Source organism: Camelus ferus, chromosome 10, assembly GCF_009834535.1.
Source record: "Camelus ferus isolate YT-003-E chromosome 10, BCGSAC_Cfer_1.0, whole genome shotgun sequence".
In the NCBI taxonomy this organism is placed as follows: Eukaryota; Metazoa; Chordata; class Mammalia; order Artiodactyla; family Camelidae; genus Camelus; species Camelus ferus.
In genome coordinates, this window is record NC_045705.1 from 34,132,840 (window position 1) to 34,139,491 (window position 6,652).

Below are 6,652 nucleotides of genomic sequence, written 5' to 3' on the forward strand. Positions count from 1 at the left end.
ATACTCTGTTATAATCATCTACAAAAACATGTTGAAGAATATAGATATTTAACAAGATCAGAGAGGAAGAAGGGCCAACAGAAGAGACTGGGAGAAGGTGGTGAAAGAATAGCGTGAAAAATGAGAGAAGTATCTTGGAAGCCAAATGGGAGAAACTGTATTTAAAGGAGGGAGTGACCAGAAGAGTCAAATACTGCTGAGAAGGTAAGAGAGATGAGTGCTAAAAATGCCAATGCATTTTGAAGTTAGAAAATGATTATCGATTTGGTGAGAGATATGACATGGGATGATGGAGAAAGAAACCAGGTCAAAAGGATTAGGGATTAAATGAAGTGTGAGGAAATGAAGATAGATCTTTCAAAGAGCTTGACCAGAAAAGGAAGAATATGAAAGTATTGAGTGGGGAAGAAGGGTGCAGGAGCTCAAAGGAAGACATTTCTTATTGTGTGAGAGAGTTAAGCATATTAATGCAAATTACAGAAAACCAGGTAAGATGGACAGTAATTGAAGGGTCAATTGATATGACAGAAGATGGTAAAGGGAAAGAAAAAGAGTTAAATCCATTGACCAGGCACTATTTCAAATCTCTTATGTTTATTAATTCATTAATCTTAAACCATATCTCTCAGTGTAGGTGTTGGGATTAGTTTGGACAGGAGAAATATCTCTTCTACAAGAAGGGGAAGAAAGATTTTAGTTTAGATGTATGTATATGTGTGTGAGTACTTGGGGTTAGAGAAAAGAGCAAGAAGATGACAAGTTATCTTCAGATGTCTATTTTATGGAAGAAGTAGATAGAATAGCAAGTCATCTTCTGGAAGTGAAGAGGGTGAGGGTGTGTCAGGAAAGTGTGGAGAGAAAGAACAGGGTGTTGTGGGAAATGGTTACGGTTTGGCTTTGGATGTTAGTGGGAGAAAGTACAGACCAGGAATACATATAGGGACCAAGTGCAAGTGGAAAATTATCACTTGGGCATGGCATTCTTCCACATGTATGAGCTCAGCCCCCAGAGACTAGAAGCAGAGAAGACAAATTGAAACAAACTAGGGTTAGATTTTTCCAGGTTTAGAGTAGCAGAAAAGATAAGCAGCAAAGTATTTGAGAAAAAGGAATGAAACACTTAAAACTGAATGTGTAGAATCTAGGAGAGAGAAAGAAGGGAGTAAAGTAGGAGTCCAGTCAAATGGGAAAAGATGGAGAGAGTGTAGGTTGAAACTACTTTATGAGGTCAAAGAATAGCGATGGCTAATGGACAGGAGGAGTGTATTCAGAGACTAGGAGACTAGAATCAGAAATTAGGATTTCAGCAGTAGATCAATTCTGGAGAGGTGGCTATTAGTTTTCAACTTCATGTCAGTGCAGTAGGAGCCAACATGGCACCAGAAGTTGCAGGTGTCAGAGACATCACCAGGATGTGGCAGGAGTCTGATGGAGAGAAAAGTCTACGAGTCAGGTGCCAAATCTATCAGTAAGTAGAGGGAAATTTGGCAGAAAGCAACTGGAAAAATATAGCATCATCTTAGCCACATGCCCCAGCACTCAAAGAAAGAAGAATTTTTCTAAGCAAAAGGACAAGTAACACTTTTCAGAGTATGGACTGAAGACCAGGACAATGCTAATTCTTGCTTTTACTCATAGTATTACTTTGGGTGTCTGGAGGTGGCAGGGAAAGCTACTTGTGTATCAATAAGTTATAGTTCAGGGAAAGAATCTGGAAAGCTTATCAGTTCAAAATAACACACACTGGCTTTGTAGATTTTTAACGTAATTTCCGGCTCCAGGGACCTACAGTTTCTTTGAGGAATTGGTTCTCAGCACTGAGATACTGGTAAGCGCTATTTCCAAAGGTTTGCAGGGGGAAAAATTAATTAACAAATGCAAAGTATTTAGCACCAGGATCATAATTAATTGAAAGACTGAGAAAAAAAAAAACAAAACAAAAAACAAAAAAAAAAAACCAAGACTTGGCTGTCCAAAACAATTCTGCTTACCTGCAGCTTCTTTGTAGACTTGACTACACACCACCTTCTGCAGTTAGTTTGGCAATGGAGCAGCTTCTGTAATCACCACCTTATAGTTAGTTCTAGTCCAGACTAAACCCCAGCTGATGTAGGCTGTCACTGTTTAGCATAAAGCTCCAAGTTGTGGTCCCTATAGAGCAAACTGGAGGTTCTTCCCATTGACATGAATGAAATCAGAGACTTTCTGGACCAGAGGAACACCATGAATGTGTTCTGTACTGAACAGCTTCTACAATTATAAGGAGTTTCCCACTGAAGCTTTTGATTTATCCAATATCATTTGTAGCTGATTGGCTATTCCAAAGCAATAATAATCAGGTAATTTTACGAAGCGGACAGAAATGGCCCAGCTGCAGCATTATTCAAATAATATGTGTGGGGAAACAAAAGACTTGGATAATTTGACTTCACTGTGAAATGCTCAGCCTCGTACCATCAAACCTTTGTGACCTGGGAAAAGCCAAAAATGCCTCAGGGAACTGAGCTTCATACACCTTGTCCTTGTTGTTGTCGAAAGTGAAAGGGACAGATGAGGGAAGGGGGACTTTTTAAGTGGGCACAATAAACAATTATTGGACATAAGTTTGGGAGGGAATGGAATGTGTTTTGGAAAGGAATAGACGTGAAAATTTTTCCCAAAATGTGCTCCTCGCACCATCCACATCAAGATCATCAGAGCTTGCTTGTTAAAAATACAGGAACTTCCCCAAATCAGTCAAACCAGGGTCTCAAAGAATGCATGAGAATGTGTATTTTTTTTAATTACCTTAAAGAGTCTGATCTACGTTAACATTTTGGAGACATTGAAATAGAGGAAAGTGACAATAAGTTATCAAAATTTTACCCACTTTCTGGAATGTTATACAGCAACTTCACAAATTTTAATCATTCATGAAATGAGAAAAGCAAGAGTTAATTGCACACAAATAAAGAAGATCCTGTTGAGAGAGAACAAATGCCTTCCTTGGGGTCACAGAGCCAGCCAGCAGCAGTGCCTTGAGCTGAAGCCAAAGACCAGATTCTTTGAACGAAACCACGATTGTTCAGTGAGCAATTCCTTACCCTTGGCTAGTTTATATTTTCTTACAAATCTACATTCGCATCAGGCAACGTATCAAAAACCACCAATGAGGATTTAGCACTAATTAACATGTGTTTGTTATATAAGGCATTGGGTCTTACAGTTTTAGCAATTCCATTTTTTGAACCAAAAATGGTTCACACAATCTATGAAAGAGTTTTTATATATTCGTGATTTTATGTGATTAATTTGTTTACAAAGTTGCATATCATTGTGCAATCTATTAATCCACCCTCCTTTAAGAAAATGTTTGTCTATGCCTAAGTTTTCTTACGTGGTTAAGATCACCCTGTGGGTAGGTGAGATCACACAACTTTGTATGTGACACTAACTATTTTCAAAGAGGTACAACCACATTTAAAGCCACCAGCTTCAAGTTCCTCCGGTTGAGCAACCCTCACTGAGTGTTCAGAGGTGCAGGATCTGCTTACTCGCCGAAGCTTCTGAATTGAGAATCTCCCTGCTCCTTTGGACCATCAAGAGAAACTTTGTTAGGAATTTTGACAGAGAGCAGGTATTTTACAAGGGCCCTACACAGTAGGCCAGGTGTCCTACTGTGACAGAAGTCAGCAGAGAAGACCCTGGCCCTTGAAAGACTCTTTATGTAAAAACTGCCCCCAGGTTTGAGCATAGGAGGATGTCTTGGTAAATCCACAGTGAACAGAAACCAGAAATTTACTGCCATCTGGAAGAGGTGTGCAAGCATGCAGTCAGTCTCAAGATAATTCTTAAGGAGTTAATTTTAATATAGGTCAGGGGTAGAGTGACCCTATGACTTTAAAGTCCCTCCAGAGTCCTCTAAGAGATCTCATAAGGGCAAGTCATCTCAGGATCCTTAAGGATTTTATAGGTGAGTGCTGACTGCCATCAGATGGGCACTCCTTCTTAAGGCAGCTACTGCATCCCAGTTTCTCATTGCTAAGGGTTCATGAAGGACGTCAGTACGAAAGGAGAATCCCAGAGGCCCCTGAGACATTGTGCAGAGGATGAGGCTACACCCGCCTCCCACAGTCACCCAGCCTTGCAGTCCCAAAGCTCCAAGAGAGTCAAAGCCTCCCAGAGGTCCAGAGCTGGCCAGTTCATGGCCATTCTTTGTGGTACTAGGTATAGTTTAAAAAGATACAGACTAAAACGGTTAAAAATTACAGTAGCTGTATTATGTAGCTTTAAAATGTGTGCATCCTATAAATTTATGCCTATGCAACAAAAAACACCAAGTGTTAATAGCATGCAGTACCACTGTTCTGCTCACAAGGTGAGCACAGGAGTTATAAAACATTCATTCAGAGTGGGCCCTCAGCAGCGTGTAGTTTATGGTGAATGTGCTATTTCAGGTCCATCAGAGCCCCTGTGCATGTCACCTCATTGGGAAGTGACTCGAGAAGACCAGCTTTGGGACCCTTTGTGGAAGCAGGGCCACACCCACCCTCCACTCCATTATCACCCCGTGACAGCCCCGCAGAGCCCCAAAGGTTGGAAGGGAGTTCAGGGCTGGCCAGCTCTGAGGGACCAAGAATCAGAGGGGAGAGAGGCCACCTGGGAACGCAGCCCAAGAAGGCCAAAATTGAGTAGTACGGACGTGGCACCTGTGAAAACAGAGTCCACTGCCACCGTTCAGAGGCTCTGCATTTCTTCCAGAGGCCAGGCTGCTGTGTTTCAAAAAGTTGTCCTGTAATGAAAAGCAAGTAGAATGGGACAGATATTAGAGCCTCACTGGGCGCAGAGAGCCCTGAGGCAGGGACACAGAAGGGTCCATCCTTCTGTTTTGACCCAGAGGATAGAAAAATGCATGAGGAAGGTTAAGTTGGAGTCCTTCAGAGTGACAACTCATTGTCAGTTGGCAGGCATTCCTGAGGGAGGAGGCTTAGGGGTCTGGGTTGAGCCCTAGCCCTCAGTACCCCTTGGGCCTGGGCTGAGCTCCAGAGACTTCAGAGCTGACTAGAAAGCTTGGTACGAAGGAGGCTGGTTGGGCCAAGTGGTCAAAGGAACTGAGAAGTTCAGAAGCCCTGCAAATGGGAGGGGAACCCATAAGGAAGCTGTTCTCCTGGCCAAGATCCTGAGACAGTGTGTGGAGGAAACCCAGGCAGCTTTGAGGCAGTTTGTGGGTACTAAAGTCTTTTAGACAAGTCAGTGATGGGTATTTGCAGAGTTCACAGTAAGAGTCATTGGATTCTGAATATATATTGAAGGTAGAATTGCCAAGAATTGTGAAGGTTTAAAAATTTTACCCTACTTACAAGCAGTTTTCTTAAGAAGTTTACAGTCTACAGAAGAAAAAGGATGAATTTGTGAAAAGCAATGACTATCACACAAGCAGTAGTCACTGAGAAGACTCTTCTTAAGAAAATTGCGTACCCCTTGAGTCAATAAATAAAAATGCTATATATATGAAAGGGCCATGGTACATGCATATGACAAAAATTGAGAAGATTGTAAGATAATACAATTTATTTTGGGGAGTACATTCATCTAGCCTAATTCCATAGGATCCCATGTCCCTTTTAGTATTAAAAGTCAATCCAACTGTCATGAAATTATGACTTTTCTTTTAACCAAATCAGCCATTATACATTCCTTAAATTTTCATTCAAAGTATAGAGCAGATAGAAACAGACCCTGCTGCTGTCACCTTTAGCCCTAAGCTTTGATTCCAAACTGTATTTTAAAGTTGGGCTATCTTCCTTTATTCACGTGACCAAATTCCACATTGCCTTGTAGTGCTACAAAAATTTAAATTTGCACATGGAAACTTTACTCGGAGGCTATCCATGTAAGTGTCCCACAAACATTAGGGATATTATCTAAAAGAATGTCAAAATTCTCTTGAAATCTGAAATATTTAAGGATGAAATAATCCATTGATGGAAGTGGGATGGTATAGATGAAACAAGACTGGTTGTACGTTGACAATCTTTGAAGCTGGGTCATGGGTACTTTGGGGGGGTTATTATGCTTTTTTACTTTAGTGTAACTTTTACATTTTTCGTTACAAAATGTGAAAACCAATTAAAAGAACTAAAAGTCCGTTAACTTCCTTACAACTTTGGAGCAGTAGACTAGAGGAGACTAGAACTAACACTGGACTAGTCCTTATATTTAACTTGGCCACTTACTAGTTGACTTCAGGAAGGCATAGTCTTTCTACTGAACTTCAGTTCTTTCATTTGAAAAATAGGGGGTTCACCCTGCATCCAAGTCCAGTGGGAAGATAATTTAAAGTACAGGTGTTTAGATTTTACCCAGGTGTAATAAATAAGAAACTTTAGGGGTGACATGCAGGAGAATTTATCTAGACAAGATTTAAATATTTGTTAATTTTTAATCACAAAGGTAATGTATGCTGATTATACAGGTAGAATGATCTAGTGTTGTTTTAAGAAGGTAATAACCTCTCACCTTCCCTCTTCTCCTCTTTTCCCACCCCTTGAAGTAATCAGGGTCCTTGCCTATACTAACACATACAGGGGTATTTGTTATCTCTTCTTTCTTAAGTTTTTAATTTGCCTTTAACATGACATGGACATCCCTTCGGATCAATTAATATGGCACT